We start from the raw sequence: 20444 nt of genomic DNA, 5'->3' as shown, positions 1-20444 counted from the left end.
GAACTGCAGGTGTGGGCATGGCTGCTTGACTTGATTTTGTAGTGCCAAGGAAGGGCAGGCGTGATTTCTCTCTGGGGCTACAAGCCACTCGTCCTCCTCTAGCCGCCACTCCTCTGCCACCATCACAGCCTCCCCACTGCCCTCCCTGGACTAAGCTGCCTCTGTTCTTGGGAGCAGGGGAGTGGGCCTCCAGCCTAGAGGCTCCTATATCCTTTTCTGGACAAATCTTGCCTCTACCCACCAGCGCCCTGTCCCAGCCTCGGAATCCCAGCAGTGCATTTGTGCTCACTGATGGCTGGGGTTGGCTATAGTACTGATGCCCTGAAGAGGATTAACGAGCTTCCCGGGCCTGTTGGTCGACTCTGCCTTGGGAAGCCGTCCAATCCAGAGCAGGGTCCATCCCCACAGCACAGCATGCTTTTCTATGACTCAGAACTTGCAAATGCTGAAAATACTACCACCATGTTCCTTGGGATGACAAATTCTCCCAATTGCCATCACTACGGACTTCCTTCCATGGCAAGCTTCACACTTGGTCTGCAAATCAATGTAAGCCCTAAGACTCTGAGCATCAGGTGAGTCCATTTGTTGTTGTTGTTGTTGTTGTTGTTGTCGTCGTTACTTCCCAATTATTCCTGCTAGGGAAATCGCCAAGGTGTGGATAATCCAAAGAGACAGATTATCTAGAAATAATTTAATTCTCTCCCTGGAGTGTGTTAGGTGATTTATTTGTTTTAGGCAGAGCATTTACCTTTGTAATGATACTTAAAGTAGGGTAATGAGGGAAAGAAATGGCATTCCATCATCCCAGATTAGTTAGATAGGCAGCTCTGGAGGTGTGGAAGAAAGGGGAACCAGTGGGGCAGGGTTATAAAACAATGTGTTCAACATCCACCATGGCCAGAGGAACCCCCCACTCACTTCTTACCCAGGCTGTTACATGGGCTCACTGTTTTTGCTCCCAGGGATATGTCCACACATCTTGCCATCTTCCCATTTTGCCATCTTCCCATCAATGTGGAGAGGCCTGCCATCTTGGGAGCCACAGAGGAGCAAATCAGGGAGGGAAAGAAATGCTTCTTATGTCCAAGAAGTTGGGAGCTGTACCCCCAAATAAAAAAGAGTAGGCTGGAATGTTCCTTGTCCAGTAAATATGGGAACATACCCTTGAGAGAGTGAGAGAAAGAGAGCAGGCTCTGGAGTTCATGGATGGCTGACTCCCTATTGCCTATTCTAGGATCTCAGAACTCTTGGCCCTGAACATCAGGACACCAAAAGACTCCAGTGAGCAGAGAGGGGGGGAGGGAAGCCAGCTAGAGTGAGAACTATACAGAATTCAGATTCAGAAGAAAAGGGTTGCCTCTTGTTGGCTATGGGATCTTAGGCAAGTTATTAACTGTTCTGACCCTCCATACGCTCATCTAAAGAAATTAAAACAACAACAATAATCAGAGTTAGAGCTTACAGATGAGAGGTAACTAAATAATAATGTTTATGAAAGCATTTTGGAGCTGTAAAGTCCTGTGCCAATTTCAGTTATTACCATTCCTTTGACTTGCTCAGTGAGATCCATCCACAGACCTGGATATGCAACTCAAGGAACCTGCCACATTAGAGTGTGAAGGACTGTGTTCAGCACATAAGGGGCATATTCAGGTGTGATCAACAGTCCTCTCTTATTCGTGGGAGATTTGTTCCAAAGACCCCCAGTGGACACTAGCAAGCCAAACCCTACATGTACTGTTTCTTTTCTACACATACCTACCTATACTGAAGTTTATAAATTAGGCATGGAAAGAGATTAACAACAATAACTAATAATAAAACAGAACAATTATAATATTATATCATCATGAAAGTTGTATGGATGTGATCTTCCTCTCGGAATCTCTCATTGTACTGTGCTCACACTTCTTGTGATGATGTGAAATGAAAAAATTTCTCTGAGATGAGAAGTGAGGGGAATGACAGACATTGCGACGTAGCACTAGGCTACAACCAACCTTCTGATGACGTATCAGAAGGAGGATCATCTGCTCCTGGCCCACAGTTGGCAAAGGATAACTGAAACTGTGGAGAGCAAAACCATGGATAATAGGGGGACTACTGCCCTTAATCACTGCTGTTCTCACTCTGACGTAGGTAGAGATAGTACAAGAATCCAGCCTTCCTGCACGTAGTCTTTTCTCAGTTTCCTGACATTTGGATGAATTTGTTAATGATTCTAGATCTCAGCCTCTTCAGAAATGCTTGGCAGTAGAATTACCGTCTACTTTGGAAGCTAGGCTGGAACCTGCCCAGGCTGTCAATAAAAGGGTACTTCTAAACACTCTGTGTGGGGTCCTTTGTGCAAGATCCTTTCTTCAAAGGATGGGGAGGTGGTAGGGAGATGGGGGAATGGGCAAGAGTAGCAGGAGGTAGGGAGGGGTTTGGGGGAGTGATAGCCACTGCTGGCCTGAAGGTTTCCCATGGATGGTCATCTTTTCCCATAGAGGAAAGAGAAAAAAGAATCATGACTGAAGGGTCAATATGCCTGTGATTTCCTTCCTGGTCTGAACCCTCATTCCCCTCTCTTATTTTGTCTCCTTCTTTCTTCTGACTGTTGCTCCCACCCCTGGCCTTAATGTTTCTGTTCTCTTGTCCTGTTAAAGCCACAGGGCCTCTGGGCTCAAATGGCAGACTCCTTCAGAGGAAAATACGAGATGTGCTCTGGGACTAGCGAGGTAACCTGTAGGCTCTCATTGTTGCTGAGAACAGGGGCAACAGGGGCAGCCCAGGTGGCTCAGCGGTTTAGCACCACATTCAGCCCAGGGGGTGATCCTGGAGACCCGGGATTGAGTCCCACGTCAGGCTCCCTGCATGAAGCCTGCTTCTCCCTCTGACTTTCTCTCTTTCTCTCTCTCTGTCATGAATAAATAAATAGAATCTTTAAAAAAAAAAAAAAGGACAGGGGCAACAACTTCACGTGGATATTGTCAAACGGGCTACTCTCATTTAGGTGAAGTCTGGCTATTCCTAAATCTTCACAGACTTGTGTTCCTTACCTGTCCAAAGCTGATGGAATCTTAATCCTCCTTCTATGTGTGGTCATCAGCGACAACTAATCCTTCACCTCAGGACCTTTAGTTATCCTTCAACCACTTACCCACCACCTCCCAGTGCTTTCTACCCTTCACGGTAACTTGGCAAATTTCAGATTGTCTTCAGTAAACATAGTGTTTCTATAAATAGAATTCTATTTTTCTTAGGTTTATTTATTTATGTTAGTAATCTACATTCAATATGGGACTTGAACCCATGACCCCGAGATCAAGAGTCACATGTTCTTCTGACTGACCCAGCTGGGCACCCCTTTACAAATAGAATTCTTAATTAGGATTTAGTAAGTCAGAAACTTTCAGAAGGTTCATATCCTGTTGTAGGCTGACCTAATGTGGAGATTCTTGTGCAGGTGACTTTTGGGGAGAGTGCTCTAGAAGAATCATGAAAGGAGAGAGGGGAGCAGGATAGAGAAGGAGAGAAGTTATACAGGAATGTGGTTTCAGGAGAAATGTGGTCTCAAACTGGTCCTTCTGGGAGCTTTGGAGTATAAATGGCAGCACAGCTTGTCCTGCACTGAGGCAAGGAGGTGGGTGCCTTTGTATCCCCTCACCAGTCAGCCACTGGCTGGTAGGCTGTGGAGAGGTGTCATTCGCAGGCACGCGGGGAGATGGTTCTGGTGGGTCAAGGTGTGAGTTGTCAGCAGCAGTGCAGGAGTTGGAAGAAGGACAACTCTTACTGTAAAAGGGATCCCAGAGGTACCAACAGCCTCTGCTACATACCCTCTGACTCTTTAATTCCAGTTCTGGAACTCTGCCATATTGAAATAATTCTAAGTATAGGAGGTAAAAAGAGAAAACAAAAATGTTTAATGCAGTGTCATTGATGATAAAGCATTTCAAAATGCAAAAACCTAAGTTTCAATAGGACAAGAATAAGTTAATTTATATAGTGGTATAATTAAGTAAATAAATAACACACTCGCATGATATATTTGCCACCACAAAGCCTCAGCCCCTATCTCTCTCCCTGATTTTATCTGGTACTAGTCTTCCCCCTTGCTCACTGTACTCTAACCAAGCGGATCTCCTCTGTTCTTGTGGTACGCTGGGCTTGCTATGTCACTGGGGCTCCTGCACCTGCGTTCCCTCCACCTAGAACACTCTGTGCACAGCTGCTCCTAAATCAGTCAGGGTTTAGATTCCAGATCTTGGAGAGGACTTCCCTAAACACCCATCTTTAATAGCTATCCTTGTCACTCTCTAACATATTGCCCTGTTTTATAGCTCTTATTACTCTGTGGTTTGCGCATTTATTTCTTATCTCTTACCTGTTTTCCCTCCACTAGAGTAAAACCTCTGTGAAAGTGGCAATCTTGCCTGTTTGGTTCAGAGCCTGGAGCATAGGAGTTACTCAACAGGTAGCTGTTTGATAAGTAAACAAGTGAATACACAGTTTAAAACAATGTTTACCAGAATCATACAATGAAATGGAAAAATGGCCAAGATCTACTGTTAAGTGAAAACATAATGATTTAAAATGTCATATATTATATCATTATATCTGCATGGAGAGAACTTCTGCTTTCTGACTGTAATGGAGTAACAGGAACTCCAAGAATTTACTTAACTTGAACAAATCTGGACAAGCTATAACACAATGGTTTGGACAATAGTCAGCACATGACTGTGGTCCCTTAGAGAAGGGAAAAACAAAAAACCAAGGTCAGTTCCATGACTGCTTCAGTCTACTAGCTGGAGAGCTGCAGTGTCAGGAGGAAGAACCCAAGCACCTGGGGGTCTTACTGAACTGAGAGATTGGAGTTCAAGGAAGCCAAGATGGCTAGAGTTTAGGAGGCAGCATATCAGAGAGGACAGACCTCCCCGAGTGAGAGCACTGAAGATCTGTAGATCAAGTCTTTGGCTGAGTACTGAGTCACACATGTATGAGAGAATCCTACATGAAGCTAATGGGTGAATGGTTAGAGAGGGGGGCTGAACAGTGGAAAGCAAGAGCCCCCAAAATTCCTGGAGCCCACAGAATTCTATTCCCCTTAGCCAGAATTGACATACCTCATAATACACACAGTGTCAGGGAGAGTCCTCAAAAGGGCATTGTCATACCAGTGGTGCTAAATCAGTTCCAAACCCACTGTCACTGAGGATCCACCCCTAACAAAACTTAAAGCAAGCCTTGCAGGAATCAACTGATTCTAAGTAACTTAACTGAATGTCAGAACAAGTTGTGCACCATTTCAAGGATTAGAACAAAACCCAGTGCCCAACAATGTAAAATTCACCGTATCCCACAACCAAGCAAAACTTGCCACATGCATCAAAGTAGGAAAATACTATCTGTAACCGGAGAAAAATCCATTAGTAGAAAAAGACCCAGAAATGACAGAGATGATGGATTTAGCAGACAAGAACATTAACACAGCTGAGGAAGATAGAGAGAAACATAAACACAATGAAGGGGAAAATAGAAGATGCAAAAAGGACCTAAATAAAATTTCTAGAGAAGGAAGGTGCAATATTTAAAATATACTGAATAGGATTAAAAACAAATCAGATAATAAAAAAAATCAATTAATTAAGGACACAGTAATAGAAACAGTCCAAAGGAAAAAAGACTGGAAAAAAAAAGAGCTTCTGTTACCTGTGAGTCAGTATCAAGTGATGTAATGTACCTATAATTTGAGTTCAAGGAGAGGAAGGAGAATAGAAAAAAGTTTTTGAAAAAATAATAGTTGAAATTTTCCTCAAATTGATGAAAACTATAAACTCACAGATACAAACAGCTCAATAAATTCCAAGCAGAATAAACAAAAAAACTGTATCAAGACGCACCATAATCAAATTGCTAAAAGCTGGTGATAAAAATTAAAATCCTAAAATAAATAAATAAATAAATAAATAAATAAATAAATAAAATCCTAAAAGTAGAGGGGAAAAGGATGTACAGAGTAGCAAAAGACAAGAATTATAGCACTCTTCTTATCAGAAACTTTTCAAGTTCGAGACAGCAGAACCTCCTTAGGATGCTAAAAATAAAAGCTATCAACTTAGAATTCTATACTTGATGAAAATATCTTTTCAGAAACAAAAACAAAAATAAATACTCTTTAAGACAAAGAAAAGCCAAAAGAATCTGTTGCCAGAAGACTTCCACAGGAAGAAATGTTAAGGGAGTTTTTCAGGTGGAAGGTGATGGAAAATTGGATCTACACAAAGGAATAAAGGGCACCAGATGTGTCAAATAGTAGGGCAACTATAGAAGAAAATTTCTCTTGAATATCTTTAAAAGATAATTGATTCATGTAAAAATAATTACAATGTATCTTGGGGTTTACAGCCTATGTTGGAGTAAAATGTATGGCAATAGCACAAAAGACAGGAGGGAAGAAATGGAAGTAAACTGTTGTCAGTTGCTTTCACTATACATGAAATGATATAAAATTATAAAATTATTTGAAGGTAGACTGATAAGATGCATGTTGAAAACCACAGAGAGCAACCACCAAAAAAAAAAAAAATTAAGAGCTACAGCTAATAATCCAATAGTAGGAATAGAATCATTAAAAAATCAACCCAAGAGAGGACAAAGAGGAGAAAAGAAACAAAGAATAAATGGGACATGTAGAAAATAATAGGTTGAACTTTGCAACCAACGCAGGAGAATAATATCTCTCCCAACCTCTTGATTTGGGGGAAGGAAAGCCACTTGGTTCAGCCTGAGCCACACTTGAGGCTCTCAAGTGGAAAGGGAGTTATGGTGTGAATCACGGCTATACCAGACCCCCACCCTGGCCACCTTCCTGAACACCATCCTAAAGGATACCACGAAGGAAAACAACCTTGGGCCTTCATTTGTCAGCCAGAAAAGTCTGTCCATCAGTCACCCCATCAGGCAAATAGCTGCAGTGAGCACTACTTGTACAGAGAGAATAGCCAGTGTGCCTGGACAGACCAAGAAGGTCCAAACCACTCATGTGCAGAAGTATCTGCTCCAACAAGGTTTCCTCATGTGTCAGTCTTCTAACTTCATAGGCACTAGAGGGGTACGGTCTGCTGAGACCACCAGGAAAATGTATAGTGAATGAAGGGGAGGGCCCAATGTTGTTTGCATGTTAGCATGGATTAGTTAATTAGATTGGCTGGATTATGCCTTGGAACTACCAACCCTAGGAGAAAGAATTCTTTTACCAGTAAGTTTTCTGTGTTGCCAGGAAGCCAACAATTGTGGGCAAGAAGGTTACAGCAGGAAGAGGAAATTATACCCTGAAGACTAACACTCTTGTTTCAATTTGCCCTTGGGGCTAGTCCTGTTGAGTTTTTAATGATAGTAGTGTGGTGGTTCGTAGTCTTTTTCAGCTGGAGGCATGTCATTGACTACTAGAACTTGGAGTGAAATATTTGGGAAAAAATAAGACTCAATATGACACCAGTCAGCAGTGATTTTTACCTTCGGTCATTTCTAGAACACAGCAAGCCCTCACAGCATCTCCGACAACCATAGACAGAGCACTCATGTTTGACCCTTTGGTCCCCTTTACATCATCATGTCGCTGAAAAGAGCCTGTTTTACCATGTCTTACATAATCCTGAGATGAAGTTCTCATATGTTCCAGTCAACACTGTAGATTTTCTTGGTTGTTGGTGTTTCATGGGTTTTCTGGGAGTAGGGTGGGAGGGTAGTCTCTGGCTCCATGTCATGCCATTCCTCTTTCTAAAAGAAAGTCTGCATCCCTCTCCATACCCTGTGCACGATCTGCTTGACTCAGCATTCTGACGTATGGTGAATCCTCAGCTGTAGCCAAAAAAAAAAAAAAAAAGAACTTTATGCATTAACCAACATTTGGCAGCACCCTAGGAAAAGATCAAGAGGAGCAGAGAGAGTAAATAGGAAACAGAGTTCCAGCCCCAGGAAGTACGACTTGATTCGGGCAAGGCTACCCACCTGCCACAGCCAAGGCCTCGAGCCTGAATGGGTCACACGGGATAGAGCTCTTCAGCCTTGAGGCCTATCGCTGGGCTGGGGCACAGCCAGTTGCAAGAAAGGAAATCATTTATGTACGTCAGGGATGTGTTTTCTCTTTCTCCCCGCTTTGCGGAGATGTTCTTGGGAATTCTTTGCCAGGAAGTTGGTCACTTCCTGCCCCAATGATGAGATTTCCGAGAGGCATAAATAGCTTCTCTTCTGTGGCCCCGAGCAGCTGGCTGCAGATGCCTCCATAGTCCCGAAGGCGGGCCTCAGGGAGGGCGCTTCCCAGCGGTGGGAAAGGTGAGCAACTCCGGAGCACGTGAGCAGGAGTTGCAGGCCCGGCCTTGAGGACTGAGGAAATTGCCCGAAGAAGTGTGGGGAAACACATGAGAAGAAAGAAGAAAAGATGAGGAAGAGTAAGAACATGTGTTTGTAAGGAAGGGTCTCAGGAGACACAGCCAAGTCCCAACAGGCGTGTCAGGAACCGGTGGGTGAGGGCTACAGGGGGAGCCACACGCAGGGAGGGTTCGAGTGTGCAAAAAGGTCTAGAAAACAATAGCTGCTAGGACAGAAAGCTGTGACACTCACCTGTCATGATACCTGGTCAGACCAGACGGAAGAACTCCCCAAGTGTGGGCTGGACACCACATTGAAATTTGTCTTATGCATATGTTATTTTTGTGCAACCTAAATGTGTGCTAAAGTTCCACTGGAAGTTTATCCATGTCGATGATTAAATTATTACAAAATACATCTTATTTCTCCCAAGGTGTTAGTCTGCCTCGGCAAGAGGAAACCCTGCCTTGGGTCTATGCTTTCGAGTTTTTCCTCTTCAAAGTATGGTCTTGCATCGGGAAGGTTGGCATCACCTAGGAGCGTTTAGAAATGCAGAATCTCAGGCCCTACCCAGACCTACTAAATAACATGAGTCACATGCACATTAATGTCTGAGAAACATGCTTCCTCCAGGTGCATCTCTCCTCACTGGACGAGGAGTCCTCAGGGCTAAGGAGATCTGGCCACCCAGAGCCTACCTCCCCTTTTAGACCCTGCTCCTGACAGAGGGGAGGCCAGAATCCTTTGCACAAATAGCCCTGCCCAATCCTGCCTCCAGGATGTGCGAGGCTTTCCCCCGGACCCATCCTCCTGGGGTCCACCTCCATGCCAGCGTGAGATCACCTGAAGGGTGGCCTTGGAGCAGCTGCTTGCAGGGATGGGTTGCAAGCTGGTGTACGCACAGGTTTGCACAGAGCCAGGAACAGGAAGAGAGAGAAGCAGGGACAGATGGGATGGGGAGGGAGACGGGAGTCATCATTCCCTGTGCCGCCCCACTCCAGAGCAGAACTCCAAGGAGTTCAAGCATTCCAAATTTGAAATTGTCCTCCTCCATCATTATAAAGGTATATTTGTCAAAGTAGGAGGATGAAACATACCTTACTCAGCAGTTTATTCTCTCGATGCATCACTTAAATATTTAGGTTTACGTATATGGGACTCCATGTCTGGTTTTGCTTGTGCCCCACCAATGTTTTTGTTGTACCCAAAACGCACAAATCTGGGAAGAGCCAAATGACCATGCTCACATTAACTGATCCCCAGGCAGGATGGGACCATCCCTGAACAGATCTGTCTATAGGCCACCTACCTGGCTGGTGATAAAGGCAGAAAGTATGCTTCAGAAGGTGAAAAGGGGTGTTATAAAGCAAAATATGGATTTTTTAAAAGATTTTTTTTATTCATGAGAGACACACAGAGGCAGAGGGAAAAGCAGGCTCCATGCAGGGAGCCCAACCTGGGACTCGATCCCAGGACTCCAGGATCATGCCCTGGGCTGAAGGCAGATACTTAACTGCTGAGCCACCCAGGTGTCCTGCAAAATATGGATTCTTGAAGGTAGAACAAAAACAGAGCAAGAATCAACCATCAACAGAAGTATAAATAGAATATCCTTTTAGCCCAGAGGAAATTGAGATTATTTCAGCCAGAGATGTTTCTATTGTGAAAGCTGGAATGTCTGAGATGAATTAGGAGTAATAATTCTGGTGGAAACAAGGTAGGAAAGGGCAGCCTGTAGCTCGGTCCAGCTAGAGAACTGAACATATATAGAAAGTCCCAAGGACCAAGTCTGCCACCGTGAGAGGGACCAGGTCGTAGAGGCTCTTGATTTAAAAGATCAAGGGTTCCCAAACTGCTCTGCAGCCATCTTCATGCTTTGAGAGGTTACTAGGATGTTACCAATATTTTTCCTACAAAATTTCTTTAAATATATATATTAAAAAGATACTATGTAGGACAACTCTGAATCTACCTGTGAAAAAAAATTTTAATTTAGACACTGACCTTATACTTTTCACAAAAATATCATAGAACTAGGGACGCCTGGGTGGCTCAGCGGTTTAGCACCTACCTTCAGCCCAGGACGTGATCCTCGAGTCCCTCACCAGCCTCCCTGCATGGAACCTGCTTCTCCCTCTGCCTGTGTCTCCGACTCTCTCTCTCTCTGTGTGTGTCTCTCATGAATAAATAAATAAAATCTTTAAAAAAATATATGAAAGAACTAAAGGTTAAACCCAAAACTGTAATATTCCTAGAAGATAACATACAAGAAAACCTGGATGAGCTTGGGTACGGCAATGGCTTTTTAAAATACAACACCAAAGTCACAATTTACGAAAGAAATAACTGATGAGCTGGACTTTGTCACAATTGACAACTTCTGCAAAAGACAATATCAAAAGAATGATCCAGAATGATCCAAGTCACAGACTGGGAGAAAATATTTGCAAAAGACATCTGATGAAGGACTCTTATCCACAATACACAAAGAACTCTTGAAACTCAACAATAAGAAAACAACCCAATTTTTTAAATGGGCAAAAAAATGTGAACACAAGCACTTCACCAAAGAAGATGCACAGATGGCAAGTAAGCATATGTAAAGATGTTCAGCATCATATGTCATTAACAAATTACAAACTAAACAATGAGATACCACTATACCCCTATTAGAATGGCCAAAATCCAGAACGCTGGTAACACCAGATGCTGGCAAGGAGGTGGAGCAGCGAGAATTCTCATTCAGTGCTGGTGGGAATGTAAAAATGGTATTGTCACTTTGGGAGGCAGTTTGACAGTTCCTTCAAAAACTGGGGCAGCCCCGGTGGCTCAGCGGTTTAGGGCCACCTTCAGCCCAGGGTGTGATCCTGGAGTCCCGGGATCGAGTCCCTCATCGGGCTCCCTGTGTGGAGCCTGCTTCTCCCTCTGCCTGTGTCTCTGCGTCTCTCTCTCTCTCTCTCTCTCTCTCTCTCTCTCTCTCTCTCTCTCCCTCTCTGTCTCTCATGAATAAATAAATAAAATCTTAAAAAAAAAACTACATATACTCTTACCATAGGATCCAGCCATTGTACCCCGTGGCATTTATCCAAATGAATTGGAAAGTTATGTCCACACAAAAACCTGCACACAAAGGCTCATAGCAACTTGATTAATAATTTCCAAAATTTGAAAGGAACCGAGGTTTCCTTCAGTAAGTCAATGGGTAAATTGTGGTACATCAAACAATGGAATACTATTCAGCACTTAAAAGAAATGAGCTATATAAAGCTATAAAAAGACATGAAGAAATCATAAATGCATATTACTAAGTGAAAGGAGCCAATTTGAAGAGGCTACGTAGTATACAATTCCAGTTATATGACATTCTGGAAAAGGCAAAACTGTAGACGGTAGGAAGATTAGTGGTTGCCAGGGGTTGGGGGAAAGAGAGAAATAGGCAGAGCAAGAGGATTTTTAGGGCACTGAAAATATTCTGTATAGGTTCACAGTGGTGGAGGATACATTTCATTATACATTTATCAAAATCCATAGAATGTACAACACTAGCTCTATGACCTTGAACCGTTTAGTCCACGCCAGTCTGTGCCTCTGTTTCTTCGTCTGTAAAATGCGAGACATTTATAATATCTATTTTTCAGGTTGCTTTGAGGATAAATGTCAGTATATATGAAATTTGGTTATTTATTTTAGAGAGAGAGAGAGAGAGGGAGAGTGCACAGGTGTGGGGAGGGGATCAGAGGGAAACGGAGAAGAGCAGAATTCTGTGCTCCGCGGGGAGCCTAATGTGGAGCTTGATCCCAAGACCCTGAGATCATGACCTGAGCCGAAGCCAAGAGTCGGAGGCTTACTGACTGTGCCCCCCAGGAGCCCCAAAGCCAGTATATACGAAGTGCTTAGAACAGTGTTGGCAAGTAAGTATCAGCAGGTGCTTGCTATTATCACCAGTATTATGACGTTGTTCAGGAGCTGCTTCTGGGATTTTTCTTAATATCTTATATATAAAAAGTGTTGTGAAGTCAGATGATGTTGGAGAGATGCTGCAACAATGGGGAAGCTTTTTAAAAAATGTCTTGAGCAGGGAGGGTCTGCCTCTAGAGTTCAACTACCTCTGCAGATGTGCCCATCAAAGACACCCGGCCCGAGTGACCATTTCCTTCCTTTGTTCCTTACCTCATTTGTCTGGCTGGAATTTTATGTTCTTGGCACGTTGTGACTTTTAACTTAGAGAGAAAAGAATGAAGTCACATAGTCAACTGGGTAATATTATCATCCTCCGCTCCGCCTCATATTCTCTTTCAAAGGCAGAGAATTACAAATAAAAGCAGACATCCAGTGAATCTAGCACTTAGTTATGCATTCGATCCCATTGGAATTCCAAGTACAATTTTCGTTTCTTAACAAATGCCTAACTTTAAACCATACTTAATTTTAGTGGTTATTCTTCCTCCTGGCCTAACTTGTGGTGTCGCATAGTTACCGGCTCCCCTTGCCCTTCAATTAGGCTGAAATAGCTTCACCCATCTTCCACCCTAAATCTGTTCGCTCACATTTTCCATTTTCAACTTGCTGCTCTTATTTTAATGCTTGATATTGTAAAAAGACTGAATTTTTTTTTAAGTTTTTAATTATAAAAATGCACTTAAGGAAAAAATGTATCATCTTAACCAAGTGTACGGTTCAGCCCAGACTGCATTTTTTTAATGGTTTTATTTATTTATTTATTTGAGAGCCAGGTGGAAAGGAGAGAGAACCGGGGGCGGGGGTAGAGGGGAGGGAGAGGGAAAGAATCTCAAGCAGCCTCCATGCTGAGCACAGGGCCCAGTGTGGGGCTCAGTTCCAGGACCCTGAGATCATGACCTGAGTTGAAAACAAGAGTCAGACCCTTAACCGCCTAAGCTGCCCACGCACCCCAGCCTGGACTGTATTTTTATTGTTAATGCTTGTTTTATGAACCTACCTCATTTAACTTGTGGACTGTACAAACACAAGGTATACGTAGTTTTGGGGGTTTTGTTTTTTTAAGTCCTCAGATGCCTGGTAACTAACACCTCTAGAAGAAAGCTGTGGAAAGTTTTTCTTTATTTCCTGGGTTGGTTTTTGTTTTTGTTTTTGTTTTTGTTTCTGTTTTTGCTATTATTACTATTTTTTTAAACAGTCCAGCTCTGTTCAGCAAGAAAAGGTTTGGTTTTCTAAGAAAATCTTAGTAATCTGGATAATGTAATTGCTATCATGAACCTCCCTAAACAGCTGATAATAGTTTGTTTCCCTGATACCTTATCTCTTAAATAAAATGATAAACATCTCTTTCTCAGCCTTCTGGTGAGGGAAAAAGCAGGACAGGTGAATGTGGCTCCTGTCTGGCTGCAAAGGAGGGAGCCAGGTGTGGAGTCAGAGAAGTGCGGTGTCCCAGGCTGTGCACACTGGGCAAGGAAAGCCCCAGGGCCACAGCCAGTGGAGAGCCCGCTGAGCTGATCTCTTCTAGAGAGCTCTGTGCTCCGCTCAGCTGGACACATCACGCACACTCCACCCAGCCTGTGCAGGGTCTACAGCCAAGCCAGAAAGGTAAGGTGCACTTGTATAAATATAGTAAGAAGCAGCTCGAGGCCATATTTAAGTGACAAATGAACAGTACAGATGGTAACAGCAGAAACTCTGCATGTTGAAGGCACAGAGAAAGCTTCTTTGGAGAAGTTGGCTTTTGTCATTTGCAAAGGCTGTTTTTTGCTTCCACCTGTCCTCAAAACCCTCCGGCAACCTCCAGCATGTACCTTTTTACATTTTTGTGGACAAAATAACCAGATCTTTTTGGACATTGGCTTCCTGAGGGTAGAGGTCATGGTCATGATGTGTGTCGTGGCTAGGAAAAAAAAAAAAAAAAAAAAACACAAGGATCTGCTCTTTGCATCCAGCCATGCACTGAAGATTAGACTTCCCTCCTGGTAGGAGATGCCTGGGAGTAGTACTGAGGGGTGATCATACCTGCAGACACATCTGTAGATGGCCCATTACTAGCTAATCTTGGGGAGAATGTCTTCCAGCACTGACTTTGAGCTTCTCCATACAGAGATCATGCGTAGTGTCCATGACTGTGTTTATTCAACAGCAGCACTGACCAGTCTGGCCTCAGAGTCAGGACTGGCTCAAGTCTGGACCCTGCAGGCATTGATCAACTTTGTGGTCTCTCTTGACCCTCTCGGATCTCAGTCTGGTTACTCAACGTATCCTGGTCATGTGGGTCAGCCAAGAAGAAAGGGCTTCTGGGCAGAATGCCATGAGGAAGATTGTCCGTCAGGAAACAACACACCCTTTTATTTATGGTCTTTTACTAATCCCCCATCAAATCAGATTGTGCTTTCTCACACTGCTGAGGTGAAAGAGACAAAGACTTGTATTTAATATGCAAAAGCAGTAGCTCACATCCAAATTGCTATTATTCCTGCAAAAAGGCTTCTTTCAGGGCTTTACAATCCTTTTGCTATTTACTTGCATTGCATGGGTTACATTTACCTATTTTTTTTGTTGTTGCAAGTTTTACATAGCATAATCCCAAGGGAAGGGAAGCAGTTCTAGACTATTTCTTTTCCTAGCCAGTCATCCCATTGAAGTTTTATTTAAAAAGAAGGAGAAGGAGGAAGAGAAGAAGGAGAAAATTTTACCTGGATTTTATGTAAAAGAATTGCATAATATTTGAATTAAAAATAATTATTTTTTCTTATTTTTTATCTTATTTTTTATCTTACTTGCCAAGACAAACAAAGTTAATGACACATGCAAATGTAAAAGCACTATATGCCTTCAATTTCTTTTGGTTTCCTCCTCTATAAAATAAAAGGTTTGCCCTGAATAGATTGTTTTTAAGTTTCCTTCTAGGTTAGTATTTATGATTCTACAGGAGGATATAATGCTGTTTTTGTTAGAACACACAAAAACTAGCAGGAGAGACCAAAATTTGACCTGGAATAGACTGGTGACCATTACTTAAGGCCACCCAGATCTACAAATAGTTGGCATTTGTAGCATGGACAGAAGGGTCAGCAGTCCTTCCATGGAGTCCTTCCACCTGGAGTTTAAAATTTGCAGCTAAGGGGCACCGGGGTGGCTCAGTCAGTTAAATGTGTGACTCTTGATTTCAGCTCAGTAGTGGTCTCAGGACTGTGGGATGGAACCCTGCATCAGGCTCTGCACTCAGCACAGAGCCTGCTTGAGATTCTCTCCCTCTCCCTCTGCCCCCCACCTGGCTCTTGCACACACCCGTGCTCTCTCACTTGCACACACTCTCTCTCAATAAAATCTAAAAAAAAAAAAAAATGTGCACTAAGGGTAGCAAAATGCCTCCTGGGTTTTGAGGCAGGTAATAAAAGTAGTGGAGTGTGAATCCAAGAGGAATGGTCAGAGCCCCAGTCAGTAGGATCACCTGACCTGCTACCTAAGAATATGTAAATATATAAATTCCATAACGCTGTGTTGCCAAAAGACACAAGCAAATCTATGGCTATATCTGGCCCATAGGCTAGTAGTTTCCCGTTCTTGAATTCTAATTTAGCCAATCTCTTTATTTTTTAAGTAAAACCTGAGGTCCAGAGAGGGGCAGTAATTTGCTGGAAGTCAGGTTTGATTCCCCCAAGTCAGTGTTCTTCCATCTGATTATCCCTTAGCTTAGATCTGCTCCAACCAAGCAAGTTTACTGATCATCCAAACAGAGAATGGATTGTGGTCTTGCTGCCCTTATCTGAAAATTTGTTATAATAATATCTACTTCATAAAGGTAAAAGGAGATCTATGTTAAAGTCACTTTTTAAAAATTCTGGCATGTTATTAGTCATTATTAAGTCATGAACAGCACCATCCACCACTCACATAGGTAATTTTATTTTATTTTAGCTTAAATATTTTATTTATTTATTCATGAGAGAGAGAGAGATACAGGCAGAGGGAGAAGCAGGCTCCATGCAGGGAGCCCGATGTGGGACTCAATCCAGGGACTCCCGGATCAGGCCCTGGGCCAAAAGCAGGCGCTCAACCGCTGAGCCACCCAGGGATCCCCTCACATAGGTCATTTTAAATTGTCTGGTTGGGGATCCCTGGTGGCTCAGTGGTTGAGCACCTGCCTTCAGCCCAGGGCATGATCCTAGAGTCCCTGGATCGAGTCCCGCATCGGGCTCCCTGCATGGAGCCTGCTTCTCCCTCTGCCTGTGTCTCTGCCTCTCTCTGTGTGTCTCTCATGAATGAATAAATAAAATCTTAAAAATTGTCTGGTAACCACATTAAAATAAGTAAAGCCAATATATCAAAATATTATCATTTCAACTTGAAACACATATAAAAATTATTGAGAAATTTACATTCTTTTTTTCATACAAATCTTCAAAATCTGCTATTTCATGCTTACAGCACATCTCAATTTGAACAATCACGTTTCAAGTGCTCAATAGCTACTGTGGCTACCATATTGGACGGTGAAGTTCTGGAAGTTTCCTTGTTCCATTCTTACCCTGCTCACAGCCAACCAAAGAAGAGCAAAAGTCCCCAGAGGTTTATCTGTTTCGAGCCTCTTATTGCTGGTTAATTAAATCTCTAAGCAACGACTGAGTCACTTGCAACTGCAGAACACAATTTAAGAATCTGTCTCAAAGCCAAGAACATAGCTCCCCACACACACACAAGGAGGGGAAGGCAAGGCCTTTGGGCTAGATGCCTTGAAGGAGGAAGAGTCTGCATTGAATCAGGTGCTCCTGCAGGAGAGGAGAAGATATCATTGAGAAGGGGAGAGGAAAGCAGGGAAGAGAAAGGGGTCTTAGTAAGGTCATCATTTCCCTCCAATCCACTATAAAGGAGAGTCTGCTGTGCTTTCCTCGCTCAGTCCTCATAATGGTCCATGAGGCAAGTACTATATTATTCCCATTTTATAGAAGAGGAAACGGAATCATAAAAAAGACCACATAGCTAGTAATCAGCAGAGCTAGTGTTCAATCCCAAGTTCTTAACCGTGAGGCTATGCTTACGGTGTTCTCACACCATCTCCAAATACACACGGGGCATGTGAACATTGATTGACAGGTTCACAAGATGTGCATGAGTGTTTGGTGTTCACATATAATTTATTATTGTCTACATGACTAAATGGTCTATTTTCAGACACATTTCAAACTAAAACAGCACACTGCTTCCTAATAAAAGTGGTTGTTTCTTAATTTTTCTCTTTGCTATTCCTTTTCCCTCACCCACTGTTTCTGGTGGACTCCTGGGAGCAAAATTGTATGAGGGGGCAACACACAGAGCAAAGAGGAAGGAGGTGAATGCCAAGAACCAGCAGAGCTGGCTATCAGCAGAGGAGCTGGCATATCTATAGCATCGGAGAAGAGGGCAATGTCAAAAATCTTGTTTATTAATTTTCCCTCCTGTGATATTTACCGTTAGAATGGACACTGATACTTGAAATCACACAGTGTCTATGATCCATATGTGGCTTCAGCAGAGATTATACTTGGTTATTTTTCAACATGGGTCATCCTCAATTTAAGATGGTTCAATTTAGGATTTTTCGACTTTATCACGGATGAGAAAGTAACAAGCATTCAGTAGAAATCACACTTTGAATTTTGATCTTTCCCCCAGGCTAGCAATATTTGGTGTGATACTCTCTTATAATGTTAACATTGCCACAATCACGAGAGTAAACAACCGGTACACTTAACCATTCTATTCCCACACAATTATCCTGTTACTCATTTTCAGTAAAGTATTCAATCAGTTACATGAGATATTCATCACTTTATCATAAAATAGGCTTTGTGCCAGCTGATATTGCCCAACCATAGGCTAATGAAAGCGTTCTGGGCATGCTTAAGGTAGGCTGGGCTAAGTGATGATGTCCAGAAGGTTAAGTATATATTAAATGCATTTTCAACATATGATGTTTTCAACTTACGATGGGTTTATTAAGGTGTAACCCCATCCTAAGTCAAGGAAAATTTGTATTCCCAGAGATGGTGGCCAGCTCTGGCGTAAAGAAGGGAACCATTCACAGACTCAGCCTGGGGGTGTCCTGAAGCAAAATGGGAATGACTTGGGTGTTATTTATAGCTTCAGACTCCACAGGATGAAAGGCTATGGGGTGCTTTAGCAGCAGAAAATCCAGGACACCCCCAGACTGGGTGTGGTCTGTGAATGGCTCATTTCTTTGAATGCCTTCATAGTATTCTTTTCACCTCTCGGTTATGAACTTATTGAAACCCCTGGCATATAGTGGGCATCTAATACCTTTGAATCATGACACTTGGAAGCCACTAGTGAAATCACTTTATAAAAAAATAACAGTTGTCATTCATATACTTCGTATATATTTATGTAGTTATATATAGGCCCTATATATATATATAGGCTTCACACCCAATGTGGGGCTCGAACTCATTATCCTGAGATCGAGACCTGAGCTGAGATCAAGAGTCAGACATTCAGGGACGCTTGGGTGGCTCAGTGGTTGAGCATCTACCTTCTGCTCAGGTCATGATCCCGGGGTCCTAGGATCGAGTCCTGCATTGGGCTCCCCGTGAGTAGCCTGCTTCTCCCTCTGTCTGTGTCTCTGCCTCTGTGTGTGTGTGTCTCTCATGAATAAATAAATAAAAAAAAAAAAACCAGAGTCAGACACTCAACTGACTGAGTCACCCAGGAGCCCTCATATACTTCTTGATAGAGCATTTTCATAAACCCTATTAGTGTAATTGTCACAACTTCTCTGATTATGAAACAGGAAAGAAAAATCTTATTATATTTTCCTGTAAACAAATAAATAATCAAACTGGAGTTCAGAAGGCTTAACAAAATGGCCCAAGGTTCATGCAGTTAGTAAGTAGAAAGTCTCTTTTGATTTTGGGTTTCAGGTCCCAAGTCCTAAGTGTTTCATTTGCCTGGAAGCTGGAGGCCATGGAGACCATGGTTTCAAGCTGGAAACCACCTCTTATTTGCCACTTGCCCAGTTAAGCCAGAGACGGACAGAACCACCTTTTAGAGAAACCTTAACAGAGCTGTCCCTCTCTAAGTGAGTCTTGCTTCCAGAGCAGTACCAAGCCACCCCACTTGTTCAGCACCCATAACTAAAGATGGTTCTGGTGCCAAGTACTATGCTAAGTGTTGGGAATGTGAAGAGGAATAAAGCAGGTGAGAAGCTCACATTCCAGAAGCGGTTCCTTGATGTTTCTGCTGCACATCTGACACAGAGATGGGTGTGTAGGCCTTGGAAACAGGGCAAGAGGCATCAATCATCAGAATAAAGGCAAAATATCAATAAAAGCACCAAAGCAAGAAAAGTTATAATGTGAATAACAAAGAGACAACAGCAAAGAAACTGATACTGACTTCCGAGCTACTCCTCTTCCCATCCTTGTTCCCAGTATCTCCTGTTAGAATGTCCTGTGGCTAGAAAGATATTGGTAAAGACTGGCCATATCTTGAGCTGATTGACAGGAGAAGTGGAGGAGATTTCTCCTTTGAAGGCTTCATCCTTGCCTGGACAAATGGGGGAATTACTGCTGGAGTGTTGAGGCAGGATCTGGGAAATGGGGAGGGGAGGATTGCTTGGTCTTTCATCTCCATGAGGCCAAAGAGGCCTCAGACCCTCTTTTCTTCTGGCTGTGTGTTACTGGTTTTCCATCATAATGTGTGTGAAATCTGTGCCTTTAATGCTGAGAATGAGATATCTCATGACAAGACTGTAACTCAAGGAGTGAGTGGAGGGAGACATCACAGGGACTCTTCCCCTGTTTTTGTTTTTGTTTTTTTAGATTTTTATTTTATTTATTCATGAGAGACATGGGGGGAGCGGGGCAGAGACACAGGCAGAGGGAGAAGCAGGCTCCTTGCAGGGAGCCTGACGTGGGACTCGATCCTGGGTCTCCAGGATCTGGCCCTGAGCTGAAGGCGGCACTAAACCACTGAGCCACCCGGACTGCTCATTATTATTATTATTATTATTATTATTATTATTATTATTCCCCTGGTTGAGTAGAAGGGAACACCATCCACCACCAGCGACAACCACAGAGCTCACTTCTCTCTTCAGCAGGGTTCAGCCCAGATGGTGTTTTGTA

General features: G+C 43.0%; 1 protein-coding gene across 1 annotated transcript in view; it reads left to right on the top strand.

The window, feature by feature from the left end:
• Positions 1 to 465: 465 nt before the first annotated feature.
• Positions 466 to 20444, top strand: part of PPP2R5A (protein phosphatase 2 regulatory subunit B'alpha) — a 151408-nt gene continuing 131429 nt past the window's right edge. Inside the window, exon 1 of the mRNA XM_055319293.1 lies at positions 466 to 575. The gene's annotated coding sequence lies outside the window, so the exon portion shown is untranslated. The remainder of the gene's footprint in view (positions 576 to 20444) is intronic.

The sequence above is a fragment of the Nyctereutes procyonoides genome, unplaced genomic scaffold (assembly GCF_905146905.1).
Source record: "Nyctereutes procyonoides isolate TBG_1078 unplaced genomic scaffold, NYPRO_anot_genome, whole genome shotgun sequence".
In the NCBI taxonomy this organism is placed as follows: Eukaryota; Metazoa; Chordata; class Mammalia; order Carnivora; family Canidae; genus Nyctereutes; species Nyctereutes procyonoides.
The sequence above is the reverse complement of the archived record's forward strand: the minus strand, read 5'-3'. Positions and strand labels throughout refer to the sequence as shown.